Genomic DNA, 10,404 nt, shown 5'->3' with positions numbered 1-10,404 from the left:
AAGAAACAACCATATTTGGTACCACTGATGAGTTTTATGGGATGAAAATATTTATCAAAGTTTTCCCTAATAGCATTAAGAAAGTCCCATAATACTGAATTAAGTCAAATCTAACTATCCTTATTCGTTCTGCACACAATATACATGAACAGTGTCAATACAATAATCATTACAAAATCATCTGAAAATAACCGGGTAGTTAATTCTATTTAACAATCACTCGTAAAGTGCTTGTATTTGCTTGTCATCTCTAGAGTTAAAACAGATACAAATCCTTGATAAACATATTACATTGCTTTCTAGACGAATTATATTTATTTTAAATTTTTCACATACTCTATGACAAATTTTAATAGATTTTAATTAAATATGAACACCAAGTAATCTACCGTGGTATGTAACGGCTGTGGCAAGCTAATTTGAACCACAGGCGGAAATTGGAATTAGGAAACATCCAAGTTATTATCCCTCGATGTTAGTTGGTTCGATTGTGATTATTTACTTGGAATTTCTCATTAAATAATACAAAAGGAAAACTAAATAACTAGTTGTATTATAAAATATGGCTACATTGGGTTCAAAATTTTTGAAGTTAAATCTTTTGCCTTTTTCCGACTAATCGATGCTATGCCTGGAAATGTGTTCATAGTATAAACAACAAATTTAATTAAAAACATGTCTATAACAATTTTTCTATTATTTCACATTTCCTAACGACACAAAGAGCAAAACAATCGAACAACAAGTATGTGAAATATGATGTTTTATAATTGTAAAAAGGCAAAGTAAGGTGCACTCCTAGCTTGGACTTATTTTAGCTCATTTTACAGCTACAAAACGTAATATATTAGCTATAATCTCTTTGATTTTTTTGAATTTGTTATCGATTGATAGAAAATTAAAAATCTAAGCAAGAGAGTTTTTTTATTTTAAATTATAAAGATCTCATGTTTTTAAATTTATGCTATACAAATTAAAATTGCCACAATTTTAAATTTTGTATCTGGCACAAGTTAACCTTTTTCCTACATATGTTACATTAACATATATACAAAATTTCATAAGTTGAAAGGTTCAAAGATAAACATGCAATCATATCCAAAGGTCGTGAAACGTTTGTTGGGTACCCTGAATTAACTTGTTGGATAATTTATTTTTTAGTGGTTTCTTTATTTGATATATTCAATTTTTTAGTTATTGGATGGTAAACCAACGATTAACAGCTATCAAATAAGTTTGTTATGCAACATTACAATGATGCAATAATACAGTTAGGCACCATACAATCCTCAAAACTTGTGTGATAAAATATTGTGAAATAAATAACTAATATATAAAATAAACAAGTACACTTTTTCCTTTTTTTATTATTTAATAAAATTACACGACATGTTTTAATCAATTGTAAAATAAATATAGCTCTATGGCTTGGTTATATATTGCTTCTTCAAATATTGTGTGTTATTATTGAGATGTAAAATAAAATTATCAAAAGTATTGCATGTGTCAGACATAAAATTTTTTTTAAAAACTATACGATTTCACAATTATAAGTGTGCAAAGTAATGTAAAACTTGTATCACCAGTTTTACCGAGTAATTAAAATGTAAATAACAATAACTAAATTTCATTCACAAGAATGAACTACAAATACGGAAAACATACAAGTACCTTAGGTAATAAGTCACTTTGCTTTATAGTTACTACAAAGGAGAGTTTAATGGACGCGATATTGAACCTTATGTCATTGCCATTGTATGAGACTCAGGTATACATTGGCATAGCACTTGCCCTACATAGCTAGACCATTATAGAGCATGTATCGGGTATGAACATTGAACATGCTTAAGAGGCTTATGTGCTGACTAGACATGTATGTAGGTAATACGTTGTTTTAAACTACTATCGATAGTTACTAGTATTGCCTCAAAAATCTTACCTGACATTTAAAAAAATCATTGAAAAGTTAATTTTTACCATATGTGGCCTACCAGTATACACGGTGTTTACAAATGTTCATCAGGTATAAAACGTTTTATTGAGCATTCTGATTGAACCTTATAAAATATCTGTAATGGCGTTACCAACGTTTCGGCAACCAGCAGTTTGATAACTGATTCAGTGCTACCCAAACCAAAACTACTATACTCCGATGCTACTAAAACTTCGCAGACATCAAAGAAGACTAACGTATTGAGTCAAACCAACAACCAGTGGAAACAAAACATCATAATCGGTACAAGTGAAATTAAAAACAAACTGAAATCAGCCGCTAAACGCGCACAGTTTTTTGTCTCAAGAGTTTCGCCTGACACAACGTGTGACGAGGTTCTGTCCTTCCTGAACTCTAAAGGCATAGCAGATAAGGAAATAAAAACTCGTTTTTCGACCTACAAGTCTTTTAAAGTAGGTGTTTCTAGTGAAACAGAAAATCTGATTCTGGACCCAACTTTCTGGCCTAGTGGTGTCTTAGTTAGGCATTTCCTACCCTCCGGCCGTTTTCGGAATCAAAACCAAAATCAGAGGTCTTTTTTAGGCAGAACTGTATACAGGACCCTAAAGACCTAGACCTAACCTATGTAGACAGTGACCACAGGCCTAACACACAGCTAAACCAAGAGCCTTCAGGGGTGAGGGTAGCTGTGTTAAACGTGCAGTGCCTGAGAAATAAAATAGAACTCTTAACAGACTTCATTGGACAAGTGAATTGTGACTTTCTATGCGTAGTGGAACACTGGCTTCAACCTGGTGAGTCTGAATTTTACAATACCTTGTGTGGCCTTCACCTTGTAAATATTTTTGCACGTAGCGTACATAGAAATGGTGGGGTAGCCATTTTTGCTGCAAACTCTTTCAAATGTAACAAGATATCTCTTGACAATTTTTGTATTGAAATGCTCTTTGAAGTCACTGCAGTGGAAGTAACTGATATTAACACAATATTAATGGCAGTTTACCGATCTCCTGATAGCAATTTAGATAGTTTTTTTAGACCAAAAGGACTTGTGCCTAACATACCTATCGAAATATAAATCTAGTAAATTAATCGTGTGTGGAGACTTCAATGTACACTTGGAAAGACCTTCTCCTGATGAGGCTTCTTTTGTGAATCTTTTTCGAAGTTTTGGGCTCTATATTGCCACTAGAGAGCCAACCAGAGGCGACGCGTGTCTGGACACAGACGCTACCAATTTTGACTCCTGGGATTTGAAAGCGGAGGTTGTTCCGTCCCATGTCGGTGACCACAATGGAGCCCTTACAACACACACAATGGTCCTTACATTGGGACCAACCAAGGTAAGCAAAGAACCCCATTGGCTAGACTCATACAAGATAATTAAAAGGAAACTTGACTTAAATAATGTACCGACCCTATGTAATATGCTAGAGAACACAAATTGGGAGAGTATCTACACAATACCTGACGCTTCAGATGCATTTAGGACTTTTTCTGGTCTTTTCCAAGAACAATTTGACTTGGTCTTTCCAGCTAGAGAAATGAAGAAAAAACCGCATACTGTAAAACCTAAATCCACCAAAGTAAGTAATCCTAACAATTGGTATACCCCAGAATTAAGCAAGCTGCGTTCACTGATGGTTTTAGTCCATGATCATTACAAACTGACCCTTGACCCTGCACTGAAAATCAAATACCTCTCACTCTATACTAAAATAAAAAAAGACTACAGTTCCAAAGTTAGGTTAGCTAAGAAAATGTCCAATGCTCAGACCATCTTGAATGCTCCAAATTCATGTAAAGCCGCTAGGGGCATCATCAATCAACACAGACCATCCACTCATGCACCATCATCTCCATCATCATCACCCGACGACTTTAATGACTATTTTTCTGGTATAGCTGATAATATAATCTCTGACCTACCTCTGTTACAGCCTAACTCAGTTGACTACCTCTCGGACCTAACCCCAACTGTCACCCTTAGAAATTGGAAAAAGGTGAGTGAGAAAGATTTGATTAAAATAGTACACAATTTTAAGGATTCATTTAGTCAAGATATAAATGGAGTTTCTAGTCATATTCTTAAATCTGTATTTAAATCGATTGCCGCCCCTCTTGCTTATTTAGTCAACAGCTGTTTGGCCGAAGGTGTTTTTCCCGAAAACCTGAAGATAGCTAAAACCATCCCTATCTACAAGAAGGGTGACCCGGCACAGCCCGCTAACTTTCGGCCGATATCAATTCTTCCTGTTTTCTCTAAGGTTCTGGAGTCAGTAATGAAACAGCAACTGGTGGCCTATTTTGAGAATAACAACCTGTTCAACGATTCCCAACATGGGTTTAGGGCCGGACGATCCACAACCTCTGCACTCCTTAGCCTAGTCGAGAACATCTCTGATGCCTTTGAATCAAATGACTCCCTCAATCTTAGTCTTTGTGACCTTAGCAAGGCATTCGACGTGGTCTCTCATGATATACTTCTTACCAAGCTTGGTAAATATGGTGTCCCTGGAGTAGTCCACAAATCGTTAGTCAGCTACTTAGAAAACAGGAAACAAATTGTTTCGCTGCAGGGAGCCTCCTCTAGTATCAGGCAAATACACCGCGGCGTGCCCCAAGGATCGATTCTGGGCCCTGTCCTGTTCGTCATAATGATCAATGATCTGTCCTTAAACAGGCGAACGCTGCTCTTTGCAGACGACACAACACTACTGACCAGGCACAGCAACCTGAACGACCTGAGAACCGAGGCAGCAATTCTGCTGGATGAAGCCAAGGAATGGTTCGTTTTGAATCGTCTCAAAATCAATGACGATAAAACACAATCCGTCACGTGCACTCTCAAACAGGGCATCGAAGACGAGGCGGTCAAACTGCTAGGTTTCTGGATCGATTCCAAACTCAACTGGAACCTCCATGTGGAGAAAGTATGTGTTAGGCTAAGTAGAATATTATATCTGATCAGGAAACTTAAGCATGAGATCACACGTCCCTACCTAGTCATAATGTACCATGCTTTATTCCATAGCCACATAAATTATGGACTGGTGGTATGGGGCCATAGCCATGCGACCCAGAGTGTGCTGTTGCTTCAGAAGAAGGCGCTAAGGCTAATAACATCCCCCGGCCCTACCGACCACTGTAGGCCTCTTTTCAAGGAACTTGGCATTCTATCAGTCTACAGCCAATATACGTTAAACACCCTAGTCCTTTTGAGAGAAAATATAAACAACTTCTCAACCAGAAACATGCAGCACAACTATGGGACCCGCAGAGCTTATGACCTGGATGCACCCCGTTGTCGATTTAGCCACACGCTAAATTCATACCCATCTCTAGCGATAAAATTATTCAATACGCTACCGACAACCATCCGGACCCTAGAACCAAAACAGTTTAAGTCTGCACTTCGCCAGAGCCTAGTCAGTAGGCCCCTGTACTCGATCAAGGAACTGATTGACGAACCACTCGCCTTTCCAAAAATCCGAGTCACATCCGTCAGTTCAGATTAAATTGTATATATATATATATATGTTTATAGTGTTTTATAAGTTTACTCTTTTTTTTTGACGCAGTCTATCCAACTTTTGTTGGTCAAAGATGAAAAAAAACAAAAAAAAAAATGGATGAAAACTATATCAAAAGAAAGAAATTGTATTATATCTTTCATAGGTAACCCTACACGTGTTGGATATGCCAACCATTAAGAGTGGAACCTAGATGTTCTAACTCATAAAACAATTAATTAAAGAACTGCAGAGAAAATTTCTTATGGACTACCGATTCGAAACTATAATTCGATAGTTTAATCGATATTAGCATAGCCCAGTTAAGAAACTGTACCCGTCTTATCCCACAATATACTAGATATTTAAATTACAACCAATCTGCTGTTTGAAAATAAATTTTTGGCAGTAAATAACTCTGAAATTAACAAAATTAACATTGCTCTTAGGGCGGGCAATTCCAAGATGGCCGTTAGCTTCCATGCACTCCCTTGGAGAACAATTCAAAACTACAAAAAACATTTCTAATCTCACAGTATACTAGACATTTAAATTATAATCTTTTTGGTGTTTGAAAAAAACATTTTTGGACGACAAATAACTGTTCAGCAGCTGTTTGAAATTATCTAAGATGGCCTCTAGCCTCCAAGGACTCTTAACCAATGAACGAGTTTCTTATAATTTTGTAAATTGGCCAATACACCAGCTAGCATCAAAAGGCAATCTATATTGCGATGCAAATTCGTTCACGTAGCTCTGAAGATTTGGGACATTGGCCCCAGAGAAAAAAAACACTTACGCTGAACATGTATCACAGATAAACAAGAGTCATAAATTAATAGCAAAAGATTTACTCTTGAACTGTAATAATCTTCAATAGATGTATAAAATAAGTATTGAACAGCTGATAAGCTGATAACAAAATTTAAAACATTCTCTTTCATCACCTGTTAAAATCATTAACGTGGACATACATGACATAAAAACATGATGAATCATTAAAACATCCTGTAAAAGGATATAAGGTTTTTGCATTTATGTCACTATTAAAAATTAAAAGTTTTTTTTATATTCAAACGGTTTTTTGAGCGTATGCAATGTTAAATGAAACTTTTAAAGTTCACATTAACAAACAAAAATCAATATTTGTCCTGATGCTATAACCCCCATTGACGTATACGTGCATCACCCTTTAAATGAGATAAAAAAACAACGCTAAAATAAACCGAAACTAGCGTTATTGATGGGTCAAAAGGGCTATAATCGTTTGTGTTCAGACCTCAAATCCACTCCAGTTAACTGCGATTGGCAGAGTTTCGTTTGCAGAATTATAATACTGATGTGCAGCTGGCCATGGCTATGAATCCCTATGTGGTACTGTAATCTGTGATAAAGATGTATAAATGGCATGTTAAAAAATAACACTATTATAAACAAAACGAAGGTAAATTGGTTAGGATTATGGTTTTATTTTGTTGTACTCTCAATAATATTGTTGTGTAGAAAAAATTAAGGCTTTAAGAATCCTTGTAGCATAAACGTTCTAACTCAAAAAACAATTGCAAAACTGAAAGTTTATAATTGCACAGTAACTAGATATTTAAATTATAATCACTGAATTATTTTGAGATTGTAAATAGCTCTTCATCAGCTGTATGAAAGTAATCCAAGATGGCCGCTAGCCTCCAAGGACTCTTAAATGAAAAAAACATACTTCGCTGCCCTACAGAATCATGTTGCTTTAGAATAATCACTCTATTTAGTGGGGATTAGTATCTTAAGAGTAATGAGAAAACATTTGTAACAAAATTGATTCCAAAACTAAAACATTAAAAAAAGAAAATGCTTCAATATGCGCAATGCTATAGTGTTTACAATATTAACGAGACGTGTGTACGCTGTCTATCTAAGGCAAGAAAAATCAAGATTATATAGTACGTAAAAAAATTACCGAACCATTAAAAGAACTCAAAGAGTAGTTGTGCATACTAGTTGAATCCCCAAAGCATGCATCTATGTTTCGTATATGCTCCACTGAAAAATTTTGACCTAAAGTAAAAAAAAAAATTAAAACCTTTTTTAATTAATTTTCTAAATAGGATGTTCAATAGATAACAATAATGACAAATCCAACAACAAAGGACTTGCAATACAGACTCTTAATGTTAATGTCAATGAATGGGCTTGTGGTCTAAATTGGCTTACCACATATCCTACATTGTCCAATCAACTACAATGTCCATACGTTATGTTCAGGTCTCGTTAGTTTGGACGTGTGTTTAATGCTACTTGTATTTGACTAGGCAACATGCAATGTTGGATTACTAGTACATAGACAATGACAAACAGTGTTGAATGGCTACCTATTTCAACTTTTATTTGGTATATAATGCACTTTATATGGTAGAATGTTATGTTACTATAAAAAAACATAAATTCTTGCAGCAAACCTGCCGACTAAGCGAGGTTTAAAATGTCTGAATAGATTTTTAATCAAATCTAATTAAATAACATTAAGTATAACGAGTATCTAGGTTTGTTGCTACAAGGAAAGTAATAAAGTGTGTTTTTTTTGCAAAATATTAATAGCTTAGTATAAAATAACTAATTTTTCCAAGTGTGATCAAAATATTTCTATAAACAAGCAAACTAAGACACTTTACAATATTGTCCATAAGAATAACAAGGGAGTTTTAAATTTAACATTTTTTCTCTATGTTACCAATAACCGTACAAAACACTTTGATATACTAAATTAATTGTTTTTAAGCTTTTTAAACAGTTGTAGTGAGAAATTGGAAAATTTTTTGTTTTGAGGGTCAACAATTAGAAAAACAATTTTTTCAACAAACCCCCCGTAAAACCCTGTCACCATGGTCTGATTATGGTGGTTCGCGAACTTATTCAAGTTTATCCCGCCTTACACATTTAAACAAAATTTCTTCTAAATCGGTCAAAAATTACTCAAGTTATCGCGTTAACGGACGTATACATATACATATATAAAAATTTGAGTGAATTGTGTTTTTGGCCTCTGAAGACATCAAAATGAACAAAATAAATTGGTCCCGGGTATAGGTCATACCGTGCCTTCTATGGTAATAACTACTTCATAGGGAAATTAACTAAAAACGAAAAAAAGAGATTTTTTATGGACAATTTTTTAATTCGGTTATCGAAAGACAGTATAGAACTGTTACATGAAGTGACATAGAATTAGTAAAATGACATTATTAAATGTTTTCTTGTGTTTTAATTATATTTGAAAACTCCAGTATTGGTTTTTAGATAACGACTAATCGTAATACAATCAAAACTACTGTTAAACTGTAATCCTCCAGTTGTTAATATTTAACTATATGTGGACATGGTAAAGTTTGCGTTTATTTGTCATAATTTATTACAAACAGTTTACTAGCAAAACATATTATTTATAAACCCTAAAATACTACATGCAAATTTAATAGGTTGCCACGGATAAAATATATTTCGACACCAAATACACTGCGGCTTAGACAATGCAATATTACACTTCTACAGTTGAGTAATTCCTGCTCGTCACACAATGTGGCATGTTCTGTAGTAATTTTGCACACTATGGTGTTAACTGTATTATCTGCACATATCTACTACTGATGCTACACTTTATAAGCCGGGATTTGGCTTGGTTGAAAATATTTTATTGTAAACAATTTATTAATGTATACAGAGAATACATCTCGCAACAGAGAATTTCATGAAAACTTTATGATTGGTAAAGGCAGTACTCGATGGATATAAGTGACCCTTTTCAAATAGGGTCCATGAGATCGGTAGCGGTGGTTTGCTAATATAGACCACTGAGCCGTTTAATCATATTGGCTTAAGGGGTAATATCTGTTCAAGCGAATGGTTCTTTAAACCTTTATTGGCCGTTACTGCGTTTTATATACCGACCGGTAATAATTTAATTTTTTTACTACAAATATTCTCTTTGAACTATTGAAGTTTCAAATAGTCCTATTATATTTATTTGATATTTGAAAATTATTTTATTAAATAACATATCGGGTGTAACTAATAATAATTATCATGTAAATAAATTAACGGTATGTAATTATTAACATAATGTAACATTAACAGAATACATTTATCGTTGTATTCTATAGCACAGAAGTGCGTGTACACACTCAACGAGTAGTGCGCTGCCAGCGCAAGTCATCAAAGGTACGAAGTCACAGCCCATACGAGTTAACGTATCGCATCTTCTTTAATTCAACATTTGGATGAATTTTACCCAAAGACAAACAGCTATTTTTTTATTTATAAAATTGTTTTCAATACTTTTAAATTTTATAAATGTCAACAAAAAATTAAAGAATTTAACATTCATAATTTTAAAGCTAGTGATCATTATCTTATTTTTCTACACCTGAATGCCAATTTTGGTGAGAATCGCATTACCCGTTTCCCCTGTGAATTGGTACCAAAACGACAAATTTACTACTTTCAAGCTACATACCTAATATTCAATATAAACGATATTTCTTATATATTTGTATGTCTATTTTTTGGTATAATTGAACAATAAAAAAATCCAAGATCAAATTTTCGACCAAACACCCTTAAATTATACTTACCACATATTATGAATTTTTCTAAAGTAAGAAGTTACTAATCAACCAATAACCAGTTTGGCATTCCGCATAACCAATCCATATACTGTTCAGTGAAGTATGCCATATCAGTCCTAAATGTCAATGACAATAGATTAGCCTGAGGGCTACATTGGCTTACCACATGACCTACATGGCCAACTATCGCACAGCCCACTACAAAGCATGCATTATACTATATTAGTACATATATAGATAGATCAATACTAACCTTTGATCATTCATATAGTACTGATAGAGATTAAACTCTCAATATTAAATTCTACGGTAGCTATTTTGATAG

The sequence above is a fragment of the Macrosteles quadrilineatus genome, unplaced genomic scaffold (assembly GCF_028750875.1).
Source record: "Macrosteles quadrilineatus isolate MER2022 unplaced genomic scaffold, UCM_ALF_1.0 Scaffold_8__2_contigs__length_117827958, whole genome shotgun sequence".
NCBI classification, from domain to species: Eukaryota; Metazoa; Arthropoda; class Insecta; order Hemiptera; family Cicadellidae; genus Macrosteles; species Macrosteles quadrilineatus.
The sequence above is the reverse complement of the archived record's forward strand: the minus strand, read 5'-3'. Positions refer to the sequence as shown.